A 27,748-nucleotide genomic window follows, 5' to 3' on the forward strand; every position below is an offset into this window, starting at 1 on the left:
TGACAAAACGCTTTAAAAAAAAAAAAAAACACCTCACATTTTGACCAAGGAAAATAATAATAATTAAAAAAAAATGGACAACATCTGAAAGGATTAGAAGATCTTTTTCCCTCCTTACATAAAGCTGACACACCCGTGGAAAATTTTTCAAACTATTTCAACAAAACAATTTTATTTTTTAAAATCAGGAACCCCACGCCACAAGTTTCCAAGAAATGAATGCTAAGCTAGAACTTAATGTAGTGTGTGAATGTTCAATGTACAAGCCAATATAGTATATTAAGTGACTTGAATGATTTTTTCCTAACTTGTTTGCAACTAATAGAGCATATTGAATGTTTTTATGTAAACTTTGTATTGTTGGGAAAACCTACCCAATCAGAGATTTATATTTTCATAAATGTCAAATTTAGTTAAATTTTGTTACAGAGTTGTTAAATTAGAAATCTATTGCAGTCTTCAAACAATATACAGTCTTGTGTATGCATTGTTTGTACTAATAAACTAAGGAAACAGATTGTGTGTGTCCCTTTATTTTAGGGAAACTAAAGGGCAGAGGGACACAAGGCATTTGCAGCTGGTGTTTGTCCCTTAATTTTAGGGAAATTAAAGGGCAGAGGGACACAAGGCATTTGCAGCCCCCATTAGCCTGGAGTTAAATCATTTTTAAGGGTTATATTCATAAAGAAAAATTCCAGTATTTTTCCCACTTCAGTTAACTAAATCAAGCATCCAAAAATCAATTAAATCCACCCCAAAAAATCCATGCTTAGACACTGCTTATGACGAGATTGCATGGTGCCAGCGTGCAAGTCAACAGACACGAGGCCTTGTGTAACCTGCCCAGTAGAAAGCTCAGAAAAGAGGGGAACACCCAAAATCCCACTCCCCTTCAGGCCTTTGGAGCTACGGGAAGGGGCAGTGGGATCAACACCTCCTGGGATGCCATCCTGAAGGTAAGCAGCTTCCACCTTCTTTCAAACATTGGGCATAACTCATACTTTTCAGTCTTGAACTCCTTGTCTATAACCTGAATAACGTTGGGTTCCTAATCTCATTGAAAGATGCTGTTTAAGTCCTGTCCCTCCTCATGGTCTGTCTATGTCTTACGAGAAAAATGATCTCGCTCAGCTTTCCAGCTTTCTGAATCTCCTCCTGCTGAGCCCAAACAGCAGACACAGGTTTCTGAATGGCTTTAGGCTGCTTGGTGCCCAAATATTTGCTACTGTAAGAGTGAGCACCCCATAGCCCCTCACAAATCGCTGAGCCCAAAGAGCAGACACAGGTTTCTGAATGGCATTAGGCTGCTCGGTGCCCAAAATATTTCCTACTGCAAGAGTGAGCACCCCATAGCCCCTCACAAATCTGTCCCCGGGCACAACTATACTATATCAGCAAGTTTGCGGACGACACCAAGCTGTGTGGTGTTGTCGATACACCAGAGGGACGGGATGTCATCCAAAAAGACCTGGACAAGCTGGAGAGGTGGGCCCAGGTGAACCTCATGAGGTTCAACAAGAGCAAATGCAAGGTTCTGCACCTGGGCCGGAACAATCCTCACCATCAGTACAGGCTGGGGGGCGAGGTATTGGAAAGCAGCCCTGAGGAAAGGGACTTGGGGGTTCTGGTGGATGAGAAGCTGGACATGAGCAGGCCAGAAGAAGGCCAGTTGCATCCTGGGCTGCATCAAAAGATGCGTTGCCAGCAGGTCCAGAGAGGTGATTCTGCCACTTTGCTCTGGTGAGACCTCACCTGGAGTATTGTGTGCAGGTCTGGAGCCCTCAATATAAGAAGGACATGGACCTGATGGAGAGGGTCCAGAGGAGGGCCACAAGGATGATCAGGGGGATGGAGCACCTCTGCTACGAGGACAGGCTGAGGGAGCTGGGGTTGTTCAGCCTGGAGAAGAGGAGGCTCCGGGGAGACCTAATAGCGGCCTTCCAGTACCTGAAGGGGGCCTACAGGAAGGCTGGGGAGAACCTGTTTAGAAAGGCCTGCAGTGACAGGACGAGGGGAAATGGCTTCAAGCTGGAGGGGAACAGATTTAGACTGGAGATGAGGAGAGGGTTCTTCACTGTGAGGGTGGTGGAGCACTGGAACAGGTTGCCCAGGGAGGTGGTTGAGGCCCCATCCCTGGAGATATTCAAGGAGAGGCTCGACGAGGCCCTGGGCAACCTGGTCTAGGTGACCTTTGGAGGTCCCTTCCAGACTGGGCAATTCTATGACTCTATGATTCTATGATTCTATACCATGGTACAGGGACAAAATAATTTCTCTAATAATGACCCAAGCGCTGTTCTATCTCTGGAATAGGGCAATTATTTTGCTTTAAGGAGCACTATTCGCATCCCCAGAACAAAGCTTCCATTTATTCTTTATCTGAAGCGCATCAATAAACAGGGCTCAGGTGGGGTCTGTGTTTTCCAACACAGAACATTCTAGGAATAGGCCAGAGCTGCAGGAAAGCTTTAGCGGGGAATTAGCCGGAAATTCTTTGGCAGACAAAGGTAAGCCGGAGGTCAGCTAGAAAGAAATATTTTTATCAGCCATTTCCTCCGCGCCGCAGCTGGGGAATGCAGGGCCCGTGACTGCACTGCCTACGGCCTGTGGCCATTCCACTTTTTTGCACGTTATTAGCAGATAACATCAAAATGCGAGTTAACATGTAGCCTGGAAAAGGCACTCGGGAATTTCAAGCAAAAATCCATTGCTAAAAGGGAGGGGAGGGGGAGAGGGACAACTATTTCAGCTCCAGATCAGCTGAAAATCCTGAGATTTTGCCCTTTGTCAAAAACTTTGTTATGTGGGTCTGTGTGATACATCCTTTGGGTCCTTATCACTAGGCATTAGCAACAATCCGCATTGGTTTATTGTGTTAAGGGTTAAAAAAAAAAAACTGTTTCAACATGAATATTAAGGCTGTAAAAGAACAGAACTCTGAAATCTAGTTTTCTTTCTTCTAATTATAAAACCCAAGACATCTCATCTTTTAACACATTCTTCATGTAACCATAAAATTATCTATGTCTGTGTGATTCATCCTTTGGGTCCTTATCATGGGGCCGTTAGCAACAATCTGCATTGGTTTATTTTGTTGATTAAGGGTTAAAAAAACCTGTTTCAACATGAATATTAAGGCTGTAAAAGAATAGAACTCTGAAATCTAGTTTTCTTTCTTCTAATTATAAAACCCAAGACATCTCATCTTTTAACACATTCTTCATGTAACCATAAAATTATCTATACAAACATCCAGAGGTGGACTACAGCCTTTGGGTAGCTTTGCTTATCAAGGTTTTGTTCCTAAGAATCTCTATCAAGCCTTTATGATAAGAATATGACCTACTTCAAAGTTCTTCTGCCCCACTGCAGGTGTTACTCCATATCTCCTCCCGGAACACCACATTGCTACAGGAAGAGTAATCACCTACATTTTTCCCCCGTGGTTTCCAGCCTGGTCTCTAAACACCACTCCTTGCATTTTGAAGGTTGTCCCCTGACTCGTATGACGGGATGTGGTGATCTCAGGGTGGGTCTAAATCACAGTCTCAATTCTCAGTTTCAACAGGGAGGTCAAAGGCGGAAGGAAAAGCCATCACGATCCTTCCCAAGTGTTTCATCATGGGCTTCTCCAGAAGGGGCAGTTTGCTCCACCATCCTTCTGTGAAAAAGGGACTTCCACTTGAAAATCAGTTAGAGACAGGACCATTGCTGGTTGTGAGGGGGGCTCAGGAGGACCATATGGGCTAATCTTCCTCTTGAAATGCTGCCAAAAGTAACTACGTCAACCATGAACTACTCTAGTGGAGTCTTGAAGAGCTCCAAGGACAGAGGAGTTGCTCCTCTTGTCCCCACATGACCTTCCCAAGCTGTAATATGTTGTCATTGCCCTTATGCACAGTCTGACACTGCCACAAAGAGCTTGGGTCCATCACAGAATCATAGAATGGTTTGGGTTGGAAGGGACCTTAAAGTCCCCCCAGTCCCCCCCCCTGCCCTGGGCAGGGACACCTCCCACCACACCAGGTTGCTCCAAGCCCCCTCCAACCTGCCCTTCAACCCCTCCAGGGATGGGGCAGCCACAGCTTCTCTGGCCAACCTGGGCCAGGCTCTCACCACCCTCACACCAAAGAACTTCTTCCCCACATCTCAGCTCCATCTCCCCTCTTGCAGGGTCAAACCCTTCCCCCTCCTCCTGGGGCTCCCCTCCCTCATCCAGAGTCCCCCCCCATCTCTCCTGGAGCCCCTTGAGGGACTGGAAGGCCATTATTACCCCAGCTCATTAGCCCAACCACCACGAGGGTAATGGCAAATGCCCCCCAGCTGCAGAGCTGCCCCCAGGGCTGGCTGGGCTATGAGCCAGGCAAACAGCCCACGCAGAGGTAGCCCCCAGCAGCCCACATCTCCCACCTTCCTCTAACAAACCAGGGGGGTGTCAGCCTGATGACCAGAGCTTGCAGGAATTAAGAAAAAATAAATAAAAAATAATTAAAATAAAGGAAATATCTGCCAAAGAGCTTTGCAGAGCGTTGCAGTTCGCAGCTCCCAGGCTGTCAATGATACTTGGCCTTTAAGCTCTGACATCGCCCTCTGCTTAAAATACACATATCCAAAGCAGCTTTTATTCATTTATATTTCTTTTTGGCATTCGATACGCCAGGCCGGGGTGTGTGGTGCCACAGGGGGGAGTCTCTGCTCCCTGTCACAGGCACCCTCTTGCCCTCAGCCCACTGCTGAGATGAGTTGGAGGGTCTCAACTGTAACGGTGCAGAGAGGCGGGGGGAAGCACAAGGGGGCTTCTGGCTGCTGGAGCGGGATTTTCGGAGGACATTTTGCATGAGAAAGGCAAGCAGGACTCCAGCACCCCCTCCTATGGGTCGGGGAGGAAGGTGAGGATGTGAGGATGTAACCCCCCCGCCGGGCAACCCTAAATCCACCATTATTAAGGGTGAGGACAACACATCTACCCAAACAAGCAGCCGAACCTCATACAACCACAGGGCTTATCACCCCAAATAAACAAACAAAGGAGTCAGTAGAACATTGCCAAAGTGTTATCGAGTGGGACCCCCGGGCTGTGACACAGGATGATGCAATGGTTAGTATCAGTTTCTTTCCTAGAGGTTTTGTTGTTTGGTTTGGGTTTTTTAACAATTTCCAGGTATGTGGATTTATATATATATATATATATTTATATCTCTATATATATACATTTAAGGCAGGACTCCAGCACCCCCTCCTATGGGTCGGGGAGGAAGGTGAGGATGTGAGGATGTAACCCCCCCGCCGGGCAACCCTAAATCCACCATTATTAAGGGTGAGGACAACACATCTACCCAAACAAGCAGCCGAACCTCATACAACCACAGGGCTTATCACCCCAAATAAACAAACAAAGGAGTCAGTAGAACATTGCCAAAGTGTTATCGAGTGGGACCCCCGGGCTGTGACACAGGATGATGCAATGGTTAGTATCAGTTTCTTTCCTAGAGGTTTTGTTGTTTGGTTTGGGTTTTTTAACAATTTCCAGGTATGTGGATTTATATATATATATATATATTTATATCTCTATATATATACATTTAAGATTAAAGCTGGGATACACCCAACCCAGATCCTCGCAGGTATTGCCTTTTTATAGTATCACTTTTGGAAACACCGCAGCCCAAACCAAAATAATTCCTGGAAAAGTCAGCGATTTTCACAGGCTGGGATACACCCGACCCAGATCCTCACAGGTATTGCCTAAATTAAATCTCTCCTCCTAATTGGATTGGGGCAGCAGAATTTTTATAGTATCACTTTTGGAAACACCGCAGCCCAAACCAAAATAATTCCTGGAAAAGTCAGCGATTTTCACAGGTAAAAAGGGACACGGTGCCTGCAAATGTACCTTAAAGTAGAATTACACACACACACACACACACAGAATCACCCAAAGCAGTCTTTTATAATCTCACTTTTGGAAACACCACAGCCCAAATAAAAACAATTCCTGGAAAAGTCAGCGATTTTCACAGGTAAAAAGGGCCACGGTGCCTGCAAATGTACCTTAGAGCAGAGTTTCACACACACACACAGAATCACCCAAAGCAGTGAGGATTAAATGGCATTTCCAGGCAAAACGTAACCCAGGGACTTTCTGCCAACTCCCTCCAGCACCGGGGAGATTTAAATTTTAAGAATATGCAAATGACAGTGTTAATACACTGCCAGGCTCAGACTCTGTTGTGGTTATTGTAAGGGACTATCCTGGAGGAAAAGGAATTATTTGGCCCCTGTTCTTCCTCTTCTCCTTTTTCTAACCCCGGCCAGAAAACGCTCAGCTCTCCCAGGTTTGTAACCCAGCTTGCAGGTAAAGGGTTACAGATTCTAGGAAGTATTAAAGGCAAACTTTAAAGGATTTTTATTTTCATCTACGGTCACATGACGCCTTAATACCCAATGACACTAACTACAGCGGCTCATTAAGAGGTCATGCAAACTCCCCAGCTAAACACAGGCGTTCTCACATATTTAACATTCAAATGCAGGAGCCCAGCTAAAGCCATGGGACAGCGCAGGCAGAAAAAAGCTCCGCACAAAAGCTACAGGTAGGAAAAGTTTTTCTGCCTTTCAACTTCGTAACGTTGTGCTTTCCAGGGAGTATTTTTGCACTCTCTTGTCTTTTTTAGCTTTCAAAATAGCTGAATAGTTTTAGCCGGAAAATATCTGATCTGACTTGTTCCACCTGTTGTGGAGTCACTATTGTTTTTACACTCGGAAAGCCAGAACTCAGATATTGCCTCTTTACTCAGCAGAAACCCCTCAAAAAACTCATTTTTTCAAGCTAAATCTATTTTAAAAGTGCTATTTTACAAGATTTCACAGTTATTGAAATGGTTATTTTACAGTATGTGGGGCAAAGGGGAGGTTAATGTGTCTTTGATGTCTGAAAGGAAGGGATTTAGAACTCTTCTGACTTTACTTACACCATGAATTGCACATTGTTTCCCTCACTTCAGCCCAAGAGTACTTTAAGGGCTTCCTCACTGAACTTACACGATTGCTGATTTCCCCTCCTAGAATTTGGTGCATTTAAAAAATAAATAAATATATATATATATATATCTTACAAAAGCAAATGAAAGGCAGATGGGCAGTATTTCAGTGCTCCATAAAAGGAGAAAAAATTACAAAATAGCGAGTCAGAGGGAAGTCAGTTAAAACCCAGTCAATCAAGAATTTAAATTACATTAAAGCACATCCATTTTTACATGAAGTGATAAAGTTTCACTGACAATTGTTGGCAATATTGCAGGAGTTCTTTTTTTTTTTTTTTTATTGCTGCTGAAGGATTTCTCCAGGGCACAGCATTAGCATTTCTATCACTAAGATCTTTTTCTCGTCACCATTTTTCTTTAAACTGTAATTGTTTTCAGACAGTGTTCTAAATACTCATCATTTTAATCCCTTTAGAGGAATTTAGTTGAGAGAGTACATTCTATAGAGCTCCAGAATCTATATTTATGAAAAGATCTCTAGTGCATGGTAAGATTTCCACCCCCTGGGGATTCTCACTGCGGAAAGGCAGCAAGTGGTGTTTATTGGTTTATTCCTACAATGGTTGGGGGGTGATGGCAAGCAATTAATTTTTTCCTTCGTTTATTTGATGAAGCCCGTGGCTTTTTCTTCTTCCCACGTAACGCTGGGGGATACTAAAAAGAAGAGGAGAATAATAATACCTACAGCAACTGCCTTCAGACAAGCTCTCAATTTCCACAAAAAAAAGGGGGTTGTCATTACCAGTATTTAAAATAAATTTGAGAAAATGTGAGCCCTAACAAGTTTATGAGCCCAAAGAGTAGCGCTTCGAAAAACTAATATTGTCATTCACCTTCAGGATGCCTATCTCAAAATATAAGGATTTTATACCTTATATTACCTTATATACCTTATATATATATATATATATACCTTATATTACCTTATATATATATATATATATATTACCTTATATACCAATACCAGGACCAGGATCCTGGTATGGCCCAGTATGTGCAGTCTGACACATCAAAAAATCTTTTAATCAAATTAATTGTACTCCGAACATCCCAGCGGAGCGGCCCACAAACCACGCTGGGGGGAACGCAGCAAGAAGCCACTACCCCTTAAAAGAACTGTTCCAAATTTACTATAACTCACCTCAGAAGGTAAATTATTTACAGAAATCTATTTAGAAACTCTTGTAGATAAGGGGCTTATTTGCTCAGCTAAATCTTGGGGGAGCGAGGGGAGCGCAGCGGCTCCCAGATAAACAGCCAACCCATCACACAGGTTGTCGTTGAGGAGGAACATTGAAGGGGACGTGGTAGGAACAGCCCCCCATGGCCTGTCTCTTCTAAGAAATGTTTGTACAAATAGGGTGTGTTGTGGTAAACCAGCACTTAGCAGCTCAGTAGTTCAATTTGGTTTATAGCCGCAATTTTACACTTCTGACAGGAATTTGTACTGCTCTAATTATTGCTTTTTTCCTTCTGATTAAACCAACCAACCTATTCTCTCGCTTTGCCACATCAATATAGAGTTGTTTCATGGGGCAGGCACAGAAATCAAATACTTCCTGCTCATGAACAAGGAAAGAGAGAGGTTCTTGGAAACTGAGATGACTGGAAACCTAAGAGAGATTTTTTTCACTTGGATTTTGACACCTAAGAGAGATTTTTTTCACTTGGATTTTGAGGGAAGTCAAGCCAAGATAAAAATCAAAACACTACCTCAAGTCTGGAATAGCCTTCCCTTTACCCCAAAACCAGAGCTAAAAGACAAGCACCGGGCAAAAGCCAATCCAGATCTTCCAAAAGGCTTGCAAATCTCAGCAAATTTGTACCAGCTTTAGGGCTAACACAGAAAATCATCAACCTGATGATTTTTGCTCGAAGTAGGTGGGAAGACAAAGCAAAACCTGCAAGTGAAGGGAATTTTGGCTTCCTTGAAAAGCCCAGTTGAAAGTGGTTGCAAAGGTAAACATTTGGGAGTGCTGAGGCCCTTCTCCAAGCACACCACTGCTTGTATCTGATCTCAAGGAAATAAACTTATTTAAAGCGAGTGTTTGCTCTCAGGATTTACTGAATGAAAGCCACGGAAAGCCTTCCTTTCAGGAAGGGATGGTCTCGTGCTATGTTTGCCCAGTATCTAGTTAAACACGGCCTTAGCACTGTCTACATCTTCCACTGATACCGTTTCACAAAAGGCTTGGCTGGGGGGGGACAGGAGCCAACACACGAAACGTGATGAAATGGAGTCAGGCAATAAATACTTGTTTGGAACTTGTAATTCCTTCCTTCAGACCCCATTCATCTGAGGATCATCCATGGTCACCTCTCGGTAGAGCAGGACTGAGGGGAGACCTTATTGCTCTCTCCAACTCCCTGAAAGGAGGGTGTAGCCAGGGGGGGTCGGTCTCTTTTCTCAAGTCACAGGCGACAGGACGAGAGGAAATGGCCTCAAGTTGCACCAGGGGAGGTTCAGGCTGGATATTAGGAAAAATTTTTTCACTGAAAGGGTTCTCAGCCATTGGAATGGGCTGCCCAGGGAGGTGGTTGAGGCCCCATCCCTGGAGGTGTTCAAAAGACAGGTTGATGTAGTGCTGGGAGGTATGGTTTAGTGATGGTGATGCTCCTTGTTTGTTGTGTGGGTGTCTATTTTTGTCAGTTAGGGTGACGGTTGGACAAGATGATCTTTAAGGTCCCTTCCAACCTAGAAGATTCTGTGATTCTGTGATTCTGTGACTGTGATTTCCACCCAACAAAGCTGTGGTGGAGAAGGCCCAGGCCAAATCCCCACCGCTCCTTAACAAGGAGCACCTCATGTGCTAGAGAAATAACATCAAAACTAGAAAATTAACATCAAAACATCAGGTCCAAGCAATGATACATTGAAATTGGGGATATTTGCTGAGCTACACAAGAGGGCTGGCGAGCATTTCCACCCAACAAAGCTGTGGTGGAGAAGGCCCAGGCCAAACCCCCACCGCTCCTTAACAAGGACCACCTCGTGTGCTAGAGAAATAACATCAAAACTCGAGAATTAACATGAAAACGTCAGGTCCAAGCAATGATACATTGAGATTGGGGATGTTTGCTGAGCTACACAAGAGGGCTGGCGAGCAGGAGGTATTTGCTAAGGACCATAGGTCTACAACACGATGTAATTGTACTTCTTGCAAGTTTACTATCCAAACGGACAAAATACATGAGTTTCGGCAAAAAGGTCAAAAGGGATTATTGGGAAGGGGGAGGAAAAAAAAAGCAGCAATTTTCCTGTGAGCTCTCCTCTGAGTCACTTTCACTTAGACATATGGAGGAACTTTAAAATTTTATTAAGAGCTGAGTACATTGTTTGGAAACTAAACATTTAATCACTTACAGCAGGAACCGGGGGGGAAAAAAGCCCTAAGTTTTCTTTTTTGTCTGACATTTTTCTGTCTGCAGTTTTTATACAAGTTTATTTAACTTCCTTTTTTTTTTTTACTTTAACCACAGATGTTTGCTGCAAAGCTGCAGATGCTTTCTGGTTAGAAAAATACTTCTGGTTGAATATTCTATTATTAATTCTCAGGAGTTACTTTTCCACTTGGGCTAGCGAGGAGAACACCATCTCCTTGGGGTTTACACTTTTTGGGTGTTATCTTCTGGGCCTTGCTCAGCTTTGCATCGTTTCTCAAGTATTTAATAGAGTTGAGTATTTCTATTAAAGAGCAATTAATTGTCTGATTTTATGTAAACGTGGTCCAATGCCTTGTTATAGCAAGCAATTTGCTTTTCGGAAAGAGCTGAGGGTTGAGGACAAGAGGGTCCCATGTAAAGAACACCCCCCCAATGACTGAAAACCCTTCCAACCTGAAGTCCACCCTGGGAACTTCTTATACTGGTTCCAGAGGGAAAAGTATCAAATCCTCACACTGTCAACAGAGGCCACAAAAAAAACCAGGAGGATTCGGTCTCTTCTCTCAAGGAACAGGTGATGGGACAAGAGGAAATGGCCTCAAGTTGCACCAGGAGATGTTTAGGATGGATAGCAGGGAAAATTTCTCCACCTAAAGGGTTGTCAAGCCTTGGAATGGGCTGCCCAGGGCAGTGGTGGAGTCCCCATCCCTGGAGGGATTTAAAAGCCGGGCAGACGTGGTGCTGAGGGACATGGGTTAGTGATGGGTTTGTCAGTGTTGGGTTGATGGTTGGACTCGATGATGTGAAAGGTCCCTCCCAACCTGGATGATTCTATGATTCTCTGATGTGTGGTGGTGCCATCCAGGACACTGCTGCCAACGGGGACCACAGCGTGGCAGCTACCCAGGTTTGCCCATGCTCTCTAAAACATTTAAAACCAGATTATTTCACTTTTGCTCCATCTCCCGTGCTCAGGACAGGCAGAGCTGGGTGTTAAGGTGCTTTGCCCAGGCAGGTTGGCATTAATGTCCTCTTAAAATGCGCTCTGATTGCAGAGTCTCCGGCAGGAGAGGCAGGGAGTGTCCCAAAAATGTATGGAGCCACATTCCCACAATCCTGAGGACCTGTCAGGCTGTGGGTCTGTTCCTCCTCCCCACTGGATTGATGGCAATGACTGTATTTATCCACGGGGCTGGATTCCACTCACCTCCCCCTTCACCCCACTTTGCGACACAGTTTTTTATCAGCAGTAGCTTTGGGAGGGCCCAGCTTTCTCCACCTTATTAAACACCTCAGAGGCAGAAAGCACCACCTCTTCCCTGACACAGCCACCCAACAATTTCCTCCTCTCCCTTCTGGGTTGCACGTTCCCTCCTACAGCCCCACGGGGCAGAGCAGGGGCCCTCCCAAGGCACGTCTGGCAAGGGTAAGCCCCAGCTCCGGGACTGCAGCTGGCCTCTGGGCTACCTTGCCTGCTGCTCCTCTTGCCCACCGAGCAAATCCACCCCACTCCAGGTTACAGGCAGCTTCTTTCCCTACAAAAAAGTGTTCTCTACTAATTTCCATGGCGCGATTCTTAGAACCATAGAATGGTTTGGGTGGGAAGGGACCTTAAAGCCCCCCCAGTGCCACCCCCTGCCCTGGGCAGGGACACCTCCCACCACACCAGGTTGCTCCAAGCCCCCTCCAACCTGCCCTTCAACCCCTCCAGGGATGGGGCAGCCACAGCTTCTCTGGCCAACCTGGGCCAGGCTCTCACCACCCTCACACCAAACAAGTTCTTCCCCACAGCTCAGCTCCATCTCCCCTCTTGCAGGGTCAAACCCTTCACCCTCCTCCTATGGCTCTTCTCCCTGATCCAGAGTCCCTCCCCATCTCTCCTGGAGCCCCTTGAGGGACTGTAAGGGGCTCCAAGGTCTCCCTGGAGCCTTCTCTTCTCCAGGCTGGACACCCCCAACTCTCTCAGCCTGTCCTCCCAGCAGAGGGGCTCCAGCCCTCCCAGCATCTCTGTGGCCTCCTCTGGACCTGTTCCAACAGGTCCATGTCCTTCCTGTGCTGAGGAGTCCAGAGGTGGACATGGTTCTCCATGTGGGGTCTCCCCAGAGAGGAGGAGGAGAATCCCCCCCCCCCTCCCTGCTGGCTGCGCTGCTTTTAATTCTTCTCATCTACTTCTGATCTACTCATAGTGAGAGAAGGCTAAGTCTCAGGCAAATTCAGGCTTTAGAAGCAAGCTGCAGGTCTGGTTCACTTGGAGCTCAGTGGAAAACAAGCAGTTACTGTCAGCTGTCAGGAACCTGAATAAAGCTTTGTTAAGGGCCCCTCTGTCTCTATTTTTGGTTTGGGTGTGGCATGGAAAAAACAATATTTACCATCTCAGCGGCTGTGCCCTTTGTGTATTTGTTTTCACGTTCCCTTTTCCCCATGTGAGATCAGCAGATGTTGCAGGGCCTGATACCAGCCCTGCGTTCCTCCTGTCGGGGTCGGTGTGTGTCTGCACCCAGGGCTGGGAATGGATAGGGAAGGTCTGTGCAGCAAAGACACAGACTCCACCACCAGGCACTGCTTCAGAAACAAACGGGAATAAAGACCAAAAACACCATAAGCTTTCATTTTCAATGTAAATTAAATGAAAGGTATGGTCTTCAGCCCTGAACTGAAGGCCTCCAGTGGCCTGAGAAGTTACAGCCATGTGTAATGTCCCATTAGAAGGCCTCACCTCAAGGGCTGTGTTCAGTTTTGGGTCCCCACTACAAGAAGGACATTGAGGTGCTGGAGCGTGTCCAGAGGAGAGCCACCAAGCTGGTGAGGGGTCTGGAGAACAAGTCCTTCGAGGAGAGGCTGAGGGAACTGGGTATGTTGAGTTTGGAGAAGAGGAGGCTGAGGGGAGACCTCATTGCCCTCTACAACTCCCTGAAAGGAGGTTGTAGAGAGGTGGGGGTTGGCCTCTTCTCCCAAGGGAATGATGACAGGAGCAGAGGAAATGGTCTGAAGTTGGGGCAGGGGAGGTTTAGATGAGATATTGGGAAGAATGACTTTCCTGAGAGGGTGGTCAGGCACTGGAACAGCCTGCCCAGGGAGGTGGTGGAGTCACCATCCCTGGAGGGATTTAAGAAACGTGTAGACGTGGCACTTCAGGGCATGCTCTAGTGCCTGAGATTGTTGGGTTGTGTCTGTCTGTGGTTTGGTTTTTTTTCGGTTTATTGTCTGTGGTTGGACTCAATGATCTCAAAGATCCCTTCCAACCATCGGTTTTTGTCTTTGTGGTTGGACTCGATGATCTCAAAGATCCCTTCCAACCATGAAGATTCTGTGATTTCTGTCCTTAACGTCTCTTTTTAAATTAAAATCACTTGGAGATATCTCCTCTTACTTTGGATGGATGCACACAGATTGCTAAAAGGCTAGTCCATATTTACCAATATACATTAAAAACTACTGCTCAGTGCAATTATCCAATTAATTGCCATCCATAAAAACATTTCCATTCACTTTATGTTTATATTGAGTACAAACATAAGGATTTGCTAACGCACAGATGATTAAAAACCCCAAAGACAGTTTAAGACAACAGAGCAAAGCCAAGGAGAAAGAGCTGGATGCCAGGGATGGCCAATTTGCTGCTTTGACCACCAACACCAGCACCAAGTAGTCGCCAAATCCCAAGCTTTCTTCCACTTCTCCAGTTCTGGGCTCCCCAGTTCAAGAGAGACAGGGAACTACTGGAGAGGGGACAGCAGAGGCTACAAAGATGATGAGGGGCCTGGAGCATCTCTCTGCTGAGGAAAGGCTGAGGGACTTGGGGCTTTTTAGTCTGGAGAAGAGAAGACTGAGGGGGGATCTGATCAATGCTGAGCAATAGGTAAAGGCAAGAGGATGGGCTCAGGCTCTTCTCAGTGGTGCCCAGGGACAGGACAAGAGGGAACGGGCACAAACTGGAACATAAGAAGTTCCACCTCAACATGAGGAGGAACTTGTTTGGTGTGAGGGTGGCAGAGCCCTGGCAGAGGCTGCCCAGAGAGGTGGTGGAGTCTCCTTCTCTGGAGACATTCCAAACCCCCCTGGACACGTTCCTGTGGGACCTGCTGTGGGTGACCCTGCTGTGGCAGGGGGTTGGAGGAGATGATCTCCAGAGCTCCCTTCCAACCCCACAGCATTCTGTGATTCTGTGATTCACTTTATGATAGAGCTACCCAAGACACACCATTTATTGACGTGGCCTCAACTCTTTGGAAGAAGGAGTTCTGCTGGAAATGCCAGCCTCTTGTTTAGCACCTGGCACCATGAGTTACTCCTCTGCCAAAACACAGCCCCACAAGTGACACTTAATTGTGCAATTTTCATTGATAATTTTGGTGAATACAGTCCATTCTTTTGCACAGGATTAAAAAGAAAAAGAAAAAAAAATATGACTACGCTGGCTTAGTAATGAAGTCTTTTAAGGCAGTGAATACTTTTCTGTAGCTTCAGGAATTGTTCTACTGAGACTGAAAAAGGTTGCAAATAAATCAAGATAAGAAATTCAATAATATGACAGAAATGCAGCTGTATTTCCCTGCTATCTCACCATTACTGTACCTTAGCCACATTTGGACCTTTTTATTGCAGTGGTCAATACTTTGGATCTGCCTTGTGCTGAGAAATAATTATTGTAATTACAGCATAAAAACTCTTTACTCTGGTTCATGAAATCATTGTGTCTAATCATTCCCTTCGCCACCCATCATCACTCAATGTCTGTGAAGGAAATTGGTTTAAAATAACCAAATGGAAAAGTTCACAGGCACTCTAAACAGCTCCAGATTAAATTATCTCTATGCTTTACACATTTATCTAAGCGCTGTATTTAAAAGACAAGAAAAACCCTTTGAGCCAAAAAGAACTCATAGAAGAGAAAAAGTCACATCACGTAAAAGGGTCTTTATTAAGGTATTGTATCAGAGTCTTTTCATGAACATTTTAGAGTGTGACTTTGAGTGTTTTCTGTATTTTTCTGCTTTAAAAGTTTGGTTACCCATTTTCCCAGTACTTTGTAACTATGGACCAAATAACCCTCTGCTGACCGTTCTTTATGTGAAATGTTGAGGAACAATGAAGTAAAAAAATGCATCCTAGTAACGTTTCCCCCACTTGTTATGTAGAAGCAGTACCGTGCAGGGGGTGCAATGAAACTGGGGGAAAAGACCCCCCCAGAAAAAGGGTGAAGGAAAAATAAATGCATCAGGTGTATCAGTATCTTTCAGGCTGTGTCTAATCTGAGCTGATAGAGGTAACCTGATAAAGAACCCAATTGATGTGGTTTATACTGGTTTAGAAGGATTCCTGGTTTTTGTGTCTCTATTTCACTGAATTTCACTGAATTTTTAGAGTTGGAAGGGACCATAGAGATCATCTAGTCCAACTATTTGATCCTTCTCAAACATCCCCATACCTGGGTCTGAGCAGTTCTGCCAACAGGCTTCAGGATCATCTCAGAAATAACTGCTTGAGCCCTACCATTCCCTAAACCACCAGATTCTAAACATTTGGTGGCCCTACAATGCTGAGCATTCATCCAAACCGTGGCCCACTAATATCTGACATAACTACCAACATTACCATTTTGCTCACAAAATAACCCAAATCTGCTCCCAGAACATGACAAATTACTCAGCCGAGGAAAGGATCTTCTTCCCATATTCCAACACAAGCTGCATTCATATTTGAATTTCATGTTGTGATCCAATTAAAAAAGCAACAAGGATAAGAAATAATGATGAAAGTGACACAATTGATTTTACTGCTGTTTACAGGCAGGGTAACTGGGTAAGGAAAGTCTGAGTTTGAGGTTTGGTTTTTTAAGATGGGCAAAGTCAAATTTCTCTTTCAAACCCACTGATTCATCCCCACCACGAATATTGTTCTCCATGTTCTACATTTACTTCTCCCACTCCATTCTTCTGTGTGTGCCTTAGCCCTAATGCTGTGCCCTTTGCCAAGCCTTCTGATTCTGAGCCAGGAATCTGGGCAGGAGGCTGAATTGTTAATTCATGGTGGTTTTTTTCAGTCTTGCCAGGAAAATATACATTTTGGCTGAACTCTGAACTTATAGCACGTGCTTTATGGGTCTTACCTAATCCCCTGTGTAGGATTCACGTTGGGTTGGCAGCTACAAACCAAGGATGTAACTCTGGCAAACTCAAGCTATTTATAAACAGGTTTCAGTAATTTTTTCTATTTACGTTCCCATTTGAAGATCCAGTTATAACTTGAAATCTTCCCAAAAGATTTTCCAGTCTGCCAGCCACACAAAATACTGTTTTATTTCCCTGTATCTACCTAAATTTCCTTTGAAACAATGAAAACAATGAAACCAACATTCATTATTTTTCCTGTGGGTTCTGTTTGCCCTTCGAGGAGCTAAAGTTTCATGTTTTCCTCCCAAACCTGTTGAGTTGCCTTAACCTGTTAAGCAACCACATACATTAAGATTGCTTTTGTTGCATGATTTTGAAGTCTGTAAACTGTTGATTCTTCTAATCTTATGAAATTATTTTCCAGTCTCTGCATCATTGCAGCTTGATGCAAAAAAAGACAAATCTGCAAAAAGAGCTGTTTCGTAGGGCTGGTATTTCAGATGAGCCCCAAAAGCAAATCTTATTGCAAATCTGTGGTTTGCGGGGTTGAAACAGCTGCAGTAAATAAGTATTTTGTTAGGATAAATTAAACCTGACTGAATTTCTCTAAAGTATGGTTGGGAGAGCTAATCCAGCAGTGGTATGCTCTCCACGCTACAGGGCTTGTATTGTTCGGTAGCAGGCCCTGAGAGAGCCTAGATTTGTATGTTCTGCTCTTGACATGAAATAAAGTTAATCATAGACTGAGATTTCTTTGTTCAGCAAAACAGATCTTTTTTTTTCATTTTTTTTTTCCTTGGCCTGTTCAGTTCTACTTTATCTCACATTCCTGCACTATTCTGTCGGCGGAGCTGGCTGTGATCAAACAGCTCACCTAAATGCTGGCAGAAATTCTCTAACCCAAGGACTGAGTCCATCCAGAGCCACCTGCTTCCTAGGCTGGGCCTTCTGTTTCCCAATCTGTGCACGTCACCCTGCAGGATTTGTACTTTCTTCAGGTTGTTTTGGTTTTCCTCATCTCCATGGCATCCCGGGGAAGGAGCGTAATATCCAAAGGGAGATAGGCTCCAGGAGATAGACAGGGTTTCTGGAATAAGGCTCTGGAAACTTTGCAAAAGGAACTAGGTGAGTAAATATGCTACCGCCCAAGAAAAGCCATGCTCCCTCTCCCAAGCAAATGGAAAGGTTAACTCCATCAAGCCCTGCAGATTCCGGAGTCCTTCATCCCCAAAACTTCTTCATCACAAAGCTCTCGCAGCTCATTTTACAGAAGGAAAATTAAGCTGAAGTTGGCAAAGGCCCCATTCATTTACGCCAAGAAAATCCCACACAAATTGGAATTAATCAATAGCACAGAAATGCCCTCCCACCTACCACATGGATCCCAGTCTCCAAAAATCTGCAGCCTCTCTCTAGGGTGGTATTTGGAAGAAGGCTGTTTGCAGAACTACCCTCACCCTCCTCCCATTCCACCTTCCCACGCGGAGAGATCTTTTGCCACTTTCCTATATAACACACCTATGTGGGAAAGGAAGGCTAGAGCATCATAAAGCCTGGAAAAGCCTGATTTGAGAAAATCTTCTCCTCGCGGAGCCAAAACACTTTTCTATCGATAAAACACTCCGTTTCTAGTCCAGCAAAAAGCAACACAAACAAGAGTTCGTGCTCCTGTCAATGAGCCCTTTTGAAAGGCCTGGTAACAAAGGCAATGCCTGAAACGGAGCCTGGGCTTCACCTTTCTTCTTTCTCCAGGCATTTCTTTTGCTTTCCAGGAGGCCTGAAGGTCTCTTTATGGAAGCAAAGATTGCAATCGATTGCCACAAAGCTTTCCATGAATGGCCTTTTTGAAGCATCCAGGTGAGATGCCTGGAAGACTCCGAGGTGTTTGTTATTCACAGTGTGCAATTCCCCAGCTCCCACTCCACTGCAGGGCTTTTGCCCAGTCCCTTCCTGCTGGATTTCCCCTTAGAAAGAGGCTGTAGGTGCTTTGCCCCTGAGTTACCTTCAGGTTTTTGCAGTATTTCCTTTTTATTTTGTGTCACAGTAGCATCTAGAGGCACCAGAAGCAATAGGTGCCTCGTTGCTCTGGCCGTCATGGAGACAACTAATAAGACATACTCTATTTAAACATTTATAGATGAACTAGACACTTCCAAACTGGATCTAGACCTCTGACACCTGCTCACTTTAGGGAGAATAAGGAAGCATAACCCAATTCCATCTTGTTTATTAGTAACGAATATGCTATCCCTGAAAAATAAATACTCTGGATTTTAATCCCTTGGGAGTCAGGAGGCACCTGAAATCCCAAGTGCTGGGTGACATCTAGGAGGTTATTAGACAAGGTGTGGTGGCCACTGCCTCGTGTGGTGTTGACAGCAGCGGGCTCTGGTGCCTCCCCTGTGCATGAGGAGGGCTCAGAGATCATCCAAGGCAGCAGGGACTTTTCAGGATGAAGGAAACAGAATCACAGAATCACAGAATCTTCTAGGTTGGAAGGGACTTTAAAGATCATCTTGTCCAACCGTCAACCTGACTGACAAAAATAGACACCCACACAACAAACAAGAAGCATCACCATCACTAAACCATACCTCCCAGCACTACATCAACCTGTCTTTTGAACACCTCAAGGTGAGCTCACCAGTGCCGAGCACAGGGGGACAATCACCTCTCGGGCCCTACTCCCCACGCTGTTCCTGATACAGGCCAGGATGCTGTTGGCCTTCTTGGCCACCTGGGCACACTGCTGGCTCCTGTTCAGCCCACAGGCGACCAACACCCCCAGGTCCTTTTCTGCCAGGCAGCTCTCCAGTCATTCATCCCCCAGCCTGTAGCGCTGCAGGGGGTTGGTGTGACTGAAGTGCAGGACTTGGCACTTGGCCTTGTTGAACCTCATCCTGTTGGTCTCAGCCCATTCATCCAGCCTGTTGAGATCTCTCTGCAGAGCCTCTCTACCCTCCAGCAGATCAACACTGCCACCCAGCTTGGTGTCATCTGCGAACTTACTGAGGGTGCACTCGATAAACGCCAGGTTTGTGAACCTTAAATTGCTTTGGACAACGTGGCTGTGGAACCGCTGTGCTCAGGCAGAAGGGTAACTGCCAGGAGCACGCCGCTGTCAAGCCCAGTAATGGCACTTTATAGAGCTACACAGAAATTTGAGGGACAAAACCATATAAATAATAAGCACTAACGTCCCACAAGGCTAGGGAGGGCTTTTGTGACTTGTTCTGCCACGATGTGGCCCTTGTCCCACGAACCACCCCCCAGCTCTGGGGCACTGGGGAGCAGAGGGAGGCAGCGCCAGCAGGAAAGCGGGGTGTTAGTCAGGGCTCTTAATCACAGCCCTGTCCTCCTCAGTCACTGCTCCACCCAAACCATGCACCTCAGTGCCCTAATATTAATATTTGCCACCTGTTTCCTCCTTCTTAGGCTTTGCTTCTGGAGACATCCGTTCCCTAAGCCTGAGTTCCCAAGTTTTCTCACTTCTTTCACGTCTGTAATACTTTCTATCTTCCAAAAAAGTAATAAATAAATAAAAAAATATATATGTAATATCAGGGGATCTTTCAAAATAGTTTAAGCTAGCCAAGTTTTTGTTTCTTCTATATAACAGCACTTGCAATAGATTCCCTTCCAGAATGAAGAGCTTCCCCTCCCCTCTCCCGGCACAGGCTGCAGCAGGGCTGGTGTTTTAAGACAATGTCACAACAGCAAATTAAACAGCAGGCTTGTTTTGCCAACTCCCCTGTTGGTTTCTGACTATTAAATACCACTGTTATTATTATAATTACCACGATGATGCAGCATTCGGAGGCGGTACCCAAGGGGACACCTTCAGGACACCCCCATCTCCGGCGGTCTCAGAGGTGTAAGGTCTCTGGTCCACCTTATGGGCTCAGATTAAGCTCCAGCCACAGTCAAGAGGGGTTTGTGGGGTTTTTTTTTCCCCAGGATTTTTGTTCCTTGCAAATCTTCAAATTCACTTGAACGCAGACGGCACAGCACAAGGGATAGGTGAGGAAAGGGCCATCTCTTGGCAGCATCTCAGCCTCACAGAAATGTAGTTGTGACGGCAAACGCCGCCGCGAGTCACTCATGTGTCACTTCTCCTGGAAGAAAGTTTTTTGCTACTGAGAAAATAAATATATAGGCTTGATAGTTTTAAAGGATTTCAAGAGGCAGCATGCCAGAGAGCGCAGTGTGAAAAAGCCTTCTTTTCTGTAAAGGACAAAATCTCTTATTCTTTCTAGACCCTTTCCTCACCCCATCACAATGAGCCACGTAGATGGAAACTCCATCAGGTGGCAGGAGGGTTAAGAAAGCATTGATTACATTTTTATGCAGATTTGCCAGCCCATCCTGGCTGAAATGAATTCGAGTGTCTTTTTGACATGAACAAGGCAGGATTTGATAGAATCTAGCAGCTACCTGGGTCTTCATCAGCAACTCAACCACTTTCTTATCACTGCACCATCTCCTCTTACCAGCGCCGTGACCCAAACCGGGGAAAGAACCTCTCTTCTTTGGAAATCAAACTGGCAGCCTGGAAAGTCACATAAAAAACTAAGCCCTGATGGTTTTTCCAGGGTTACAAGGACCTCAAAGCTCTCTCAGATAGGGAAAGACCACCACAGAGTTCATTCTGTGAAGTTAAGGGGGAAATGTGTTGCTTTTTTCACAGAGAAATTTAAAAAGAAACCACAAACAAAAATGTGTGTTTTGCGCCAACTGGAACAAACCTACATTTCTGGGGGTTTCAGTTGGACCAGAGAAACAACTTAAACAGCTAAAGGGGGAAAAGTCCTTAATATTGGGTGTGATACTCATTTTTAGTTCCCACAGATCACATAGGCCCTCAATTACAGGTGATTTGTAAATGAAAAATCACTGCAACAATATTGGCTTTGGAATGCGTAATGAAGATCAGGGATTTTAACTGCTTTTTACATTTAGAAAAACTTCATCACAGCTGGGGAAACATCCACTGTGAGAATCAAATCCCATGACTGAAGAGCTGATCATAGAATTGTCCAGGTTGGAAGGGACCTTTCAGATCATCAAGTCCAACCATCAACCCAACACTGACAAACCCATCACTAACCCATGTCCCTCAGCACCACGTCTGCCCGGCTTTTAAATCCCTCCAGGGATGGGGACTCCACCACTGCCCTGGGCAGCCCATTCCAAGGCTTGATAACCCCTTTCCTTGGAAAAATTGTTCCTAATATCCATCCTAAACCTCCCCTGGTGCAACTTGAGGCCGTTTCCACTTGTCCCATCGCCTGTTCTGTGATTAAATTAATGAATAAAATGCTGTGATGGCATTGCTTCTGCTGCAAAGCCATTGCTCAGAGCAGCTCACGGAAAGACCAACGTGTACCACACACAGAGCTCCAAAAAACAGTGTGGTGTTGCTCTGGCACAGTTAAACCAAAGCAATTTTGCCCGTAAGAATGAGGCACTGATTAAAAATTGGTTTATTGTGATTGGTTTACTCCCTCTTCACAACAGCGCTGTTTCTGTGGGCAAACAAGGCTTCCATCTTCAGTAGACATTTGGACTGTCGGTCTCGTAGGATTAGTAATTTGAAATTAAGGAATAAGTTGCAAGAAGAAGTAATTTCATGCTTTGAAAAGAACTTTTATGTATTTCAAAGGCTTGGAACCTAGAACCATCACCCCATAATCTCATCCAAATGTTGATGTCGTCAATGCATTTTAAAGCGGCTTTTAATTAAGTTAAATAAAGGAAACAGATGCTGCTGAAGAAATGCCCAGTAAGAATATCTATTTCTAGCTAAAACTGCTTTAAATGCATAACCAGTTCTGCCGACTGTGGGACGTGATGCACACAGCTGAGTTTATAGGTGTTTAGTGAGAGTTTTTTGGCCATTTAATAAGTCAGTGTGAGCAGTCAGCACAAAGATAACGATATATGATACAGAAGAGTGGGCCTATAACCTCCACTTCTAATTAAAAAGTATATAAATTGCATAAATCATAGCCGGCAGCATTTCCTCTGGGCTACAAAGGAGTTTACTTTCTTTCTGAAAAGTTTTGTCTGCCCAAATCAGATGAGAAAAGTCCTTTTTCAGTTTCCTTTAGCTCAGATGAGCCCATACACCAGACAACATTTTCTATGCTTAAACTCTCTCAATTAACGATGCTGGAACCCAAGGTCATTATGTGATGGTGAAGAAGTTAAATTGCATCAGCAGGGAAAACGGTAGCAGAGAGAGAAGTTAAAATTAGGTCAGTCTAATTGAATTGCAGCAGCTTGTCTGAAAAGCACCTTTGCTACCCCCTTCCAAAGGGCATCAGAGACCACAGTGGGGAAATGGTTTCATTCCCAAAAATCGTTATCTTCTCTACCACCTTCTTTGCTCAGAGGACTCGCTGCTGATACATCCTCCTGAGCTTTCACTCGGCTGGAGGATGAAAATACTGCCAGCATTAAAGCTAGAACTCTCAAACGGAGTGAGAGAAGCTGCCTTCAGCAGGATTTTATGTGCCTTTTAGGCCCTTACGGCCACATTAAGGTTGATCAAAACTGCCTGTTTCTCACCCAGAGGAGTTACCCTACTGCTGTCTGATCTGGGGCTGTTCCATGCAGCACAGAAAGCAGGAGGAGAAAACAGCAGAGCTGCTGAATACTTTGGTAATGGGGCTTTCTGGTCTTTGGGGAGAGCTTTACATCTCCCTCATGCAAAGTTGAGCAACTTCAGGAAAAGCAGTGAACCTTGGACTAACACCAGCTCCAGAGAATCACAGAGTTGTCCGTGTTGGAAAGGACTTTTCAGATCATCGAGTCCAACCATCAACCCAACACTGACAAAACCCATCACTAACCCATGTCCCTCAGCACCACGTCTGCCCGGCTTTTAAATCCCTCCAGGGATGGGGACTCCACCACTGCCCTGGGCAGCCTCTTCCAACCTTAATAACCCTTTGAGTATAGAAATTTTTCCTAATCTCCATCCTAAACCTCCCCTGGCGCAACTTGAGGCTGTTTCCTCTTGTCCCATCGCCTGTTCCTTGGGAGAAGAGCCTCTCTACAACCTCCTTGTGGCCTTTGAGGCTGTATATGTTAGCCAAATGGAAGTAGATGCAAAAGCACATTGGGATTCTTTCAACCACAAATCTACGTAACGACTATTATTTTAAATGTTGTAATGGAAGAGTCATGGCCAACTAATTATAGCTCAGAACATTTTGCTACTACGTCTACTCGAAAAGAAATACCATTTCTCAAAGTTCCCCAATTTTTGTAGCCTTCAGCAAAACACGTTTCTAACCTCTATTAGCAGAGTCTTTACTATTAAGCCATTTATATTATTTTTTGACTGAAACTCTAACCTTCTGACTGACGGGGTTATAGATGTAATGCGTTTCCTCGAGGGATTTTTCTCCTTAGAGAATCAGTCTGCAATCTTCTAGCTGTCTGAATTATAGCCCATGATTTAATGTCATCCATTTCCACATCCTCCAAAACATGAATGGACGGAAATAGCATTTCTACAGGTGACTCCACATGGCACCTCACTGACAGAAGAGCTTATGACAGCGCATTACAGTCTTCAGAAACCTTCATAGTTTCAAAACCAGCTAAAATCAGATGTTGCTTTGTCAGCATTGCCTAAAAACAGCCTGAGACTGGGAGATGACTGGGAATCTGGGAATACCACTTACAGACCCAGGTTCTAAGTGTCCTGGTTGAGACACTCATCTCCCCTTCCCCTCGGGCAGTAAATACATGATTTGTTGTAAGAATGGAGACAACACAAGCTCCCTGGTAAGTCCAAGTAAGGAATAGAGCCATGGCAGGTCCACAGAGAGGGGGCAGAACATCAGGGACACAGTGATGGGTCAGGCTTACATCAGGGCCTTGGCTCTTACCTCTATTAGATGACACCATGGCACTAGGTGACACCAAGACATTACAGCCAGGAACTGAGCCCTGATGTTTTCCAGGAAACAAGGCCAAAAACAAGCCTATCTCCCAATGCACCCCCATGGGTTAGTGATTTTGTCAGTGTTGGGTTGATGGTTGGGCTAGATGATCTGAAAGGTCCCTTTCAACCTGGACAATTCTATGACTCTCTGAAGCTCCTGACACACCGCAGAGCCAGGTTGAACAGCTAAAAGCAGGGCAAGACTTGCAGGTAAGTCCCTGCCTTTAATTTTGTCAGACCCCTCAGCAATCAAGCAATGAAACAACCCACAGCCAAATCTAACAGTCAAGTCCAAGCAATCCACTGTCCAGCTTTCACCAAGCTGGAGGACCACCAAGTTTCCTCCCCTTGGAGGAAGGCCCACGGCCATGGAGAAGTCGTGGTAGAACATGCAGCAATGAAAGCTGAACTGCAGTAAATTACAGTTTACATTAATACGTGTTGTGAACTCTGGTAAAAAAGGAATAGAAGAAATGTAGCCTCTTCCACCATCTCTGTACTGAAAGTGGCCTTACCCAGTAGTGAGATGAGGCCAAAAGCTGGGAATCATGATTTACTTCTTCAGCCACCCCTATGTAGGACACCAACACCTTTACAGGAAGCTGTGCTGATGAAATCAGGCTGATGAAGATTTTTTTTACATTATAAAATGCTGCCAGGTAGACCTTTAATAATAATTTAGGGAATGAAACAAAAAGAAGTCTTTTGATTAAAGCTGTTATATATAGATGAGAAAGCTTAAATATTTATTCTCCAGCTCAATGAAAAAATGTTCTCCTACAACAAACACAAAGACATAGCGCACCAGTCACTCAGTCTCTGGCATTCTTTGGGAACATTTCCCAAAATTACTGATGTCAATGTCTGGCCAGTACAGTTATGTGTGTTTAAAGTATTTAAACTTAGAAAAGAAGCAGCATTTTTTGACTGAAATTTGTTATGGATGTTCTCATTTTAGCATGGGTGTTTAAAAACCAAGGATCCTGGATCTTGTCAGGATCCCTATGGGCGTGACAGGGAAAGGAAGAGAGGTCTGAGGATTTTGCCTGATTAAAATGTAGAGTGGTTTGCACTCTTAACACTCACTCTGAATCTTAAATTCCAGATAAGTATTCATAAATGCACTCACCACTGATCTGATAATGTTCTGACATTTAGAGGCCCAATTCTCCTTGGATCTCCAGGTAGGTCCTGGCCAAAAACTCTCTCTAAGCAACAAACAACACTCCCCCCCTCCCCATCAACAAAAAAAAACCTGGACCTGATGCCATTAGTTCAATATCACAGTGTTAAAGCAAACACAGGAGAGTGGATGCCACTCTGCACCTAAATTTTCAGGGTGCTGTCACACCTGCAGGCAACACTGGGAATATAAAGCAACATTCAACCCTTTTTTCAGTATATTCAAGTTTATTTTTCAATTTTGGAATAAAGCACCACTGCTTTGCAATTTTCTTTGCTTAGAGATTAACTCCACATCTCAGAGACATCCAGCTAACCAAAAAAGACCCATTCATGTAGAAGAGCTCAAATAATGCTCTGAATAACTCTTTCTTCAAAAATAAAAAACAACCTGCATTTCTCAGTATACATTTTTCAACGTCCTCTAGCTATCCAGACAGCAAAATCCAACACTGCATTGTGGACTAAAGGGAAAGTGTAACCATGTTGTTGTATAAAATAAATACCAGGGAACTTCAATCAGATCAAAAAAGAGACTAGAGCAAAGAAAATCCTTCCTCCAGCATAACTAGTCTGGGCAATTGCTGTCTATAAATTTGTTATCGAGAGAAAGAGCGTAAGGAGGTTTCCATAGAAAACAACAAACGCCATCCAGCCTCACAACAGTGAACACAACAAAATCAAAGGTTACAAGGACCTCAAAGCTCTCTCAGATAGGGAAAGACCACCACAGAGTTCATTCTGTGAAGTTAAGGGGGAAATGTGTTGCTTTTTTCACAGAGAAATTTAAAAAGAAACCACAAACAAAAATGTGTGTTTTGTGCCAACTGGAACAAACCTACATTTCTGGGGGTTTCAGTTGGACCAGAGAAACAACTTAAACAGCTAAAGGGGGAAAAGTCCTTAATATTGGGTGTGATACTCATTTTTAGTTCCCACAGATCACATAGGCCCTCAATTACAGGTGATTTGTAAATTAGAAATCACTGCAACAATATTGGCTTTGGGATGTGTAATGAAGATCAGGGATTTTAACTGCTTTTTACATTTAGAAAAACTTCATCACAGCTGGGGAAACATCCACTGTGAGAATCAAATCCCATGACTGAAGAGCTGATCATAGAATTGTCCAGGTTGGGAGGGACCTTTCCGATCATCATGCCCAACCATCAACCCAACACTGACAAACCCTTTACATTTAGAAAAACTTCATCACAGCTGGGGAAACATCCACTGTGAGAATCAAATCCCATGACTGAAGAGCTGATCATAGAATTGTCCAGGTTGGAAAAAGGGGGAAAAGTCCTTAATATTGGGTGTGATACTCATTTTTAGTTCCCACAGATCACATAGGCCCTCAATTACAGGTGATTTGTAAATTAGAAATCACTGCAACAATATTGGCTTTGGGATGTGTAATGAAGATCAGGGATTTTAACTGCTTTTTACATTTAGAAAAACTTCGTCACAGCTGGGGAAGCATCCTCCTTGGAAAAATTGTTCCTAATATCCATCCTAAACATGGAAAAATTGTCCCTAATCTCCAATCTGAACCTCCCCTGGTGCAACTTGAGGCCGTTTCCACTTGTCCCATCGCCTGTTCTGTGATTAAATTAATGAATAAAATGCTGTGATGGCATTGCTTCTGCTGCAAAGCCATTGCTCAGAGCAGCTCATGGTAAGACCAACGTGTACCACACACAGAGCTCCAAAAAACAGTGTGGTGTTGCTCTGGCACAGTTAAACCAAAGCAATTTTGCCCATAAGAATGAGGCGCTGATTAAAAATTGGTTTATTTTAATTGGTTTACTCCCTCTTCACAACAGTGCTGTTTCTGTGGGCAAACAAGGCTTCCATCTTCAGTAGACATTTGGACTGTTGGTCTCGTATGCTGTGATGGCATTGCTTCTGCTGCAAAGCCATTGCTCAGAGCAGCTCATGGTAAGACCAACGTGTACCACACACAGAGCTCCAAAAAACAGTGTGGTGTTGCTCTGGCACAGTTAAACCAAAGCAATTTTGCCCGTAAGAATGAGGCACTGATTAAAAATTGGTTTATTGTGATTGGT

General features: G+C 44.5%; 1 protein-coding gene across 1 annotated transcript in view; it reads left to right on the top strand.

Annotated features, from left to right (window-relative positions):
- The first annotated feature begins 6,475 nt into the window (after positions 1-6,475).
- Positions 6,476-27,748, top strand: part of LOC106898337 (chromosome unknown open reading frame, human C4orf19) — a 53,419-nt gene continuing 32,146 nt past the window's right edge. Inside the window, exon 1 of the mRNA XM_014959526.1 lies at positions 6,476-6,593. The gene's annotated coding sequence lies outside the window, so the exon portion shown is untranslated. The remainder of the gene's footprint in view (positions 6,594-27,748) is intronic.

The sequence above is a fragment of the Calidris pugnax genome, unplaced genomic scaffold (genome assembly GCF_001431845.1).
Source record: "Calidris pugnax isolate Ruff unplaced genomic scaffold, ASM143184v1 scaffold288, whole genome shotgun sequence".
NCBI classification, from domain to species: Eukaryota; Metazoa; Chordata; class Aves; order Charadriiformes; family Scolopacidae; genus Calidris; species Calidris pugnax.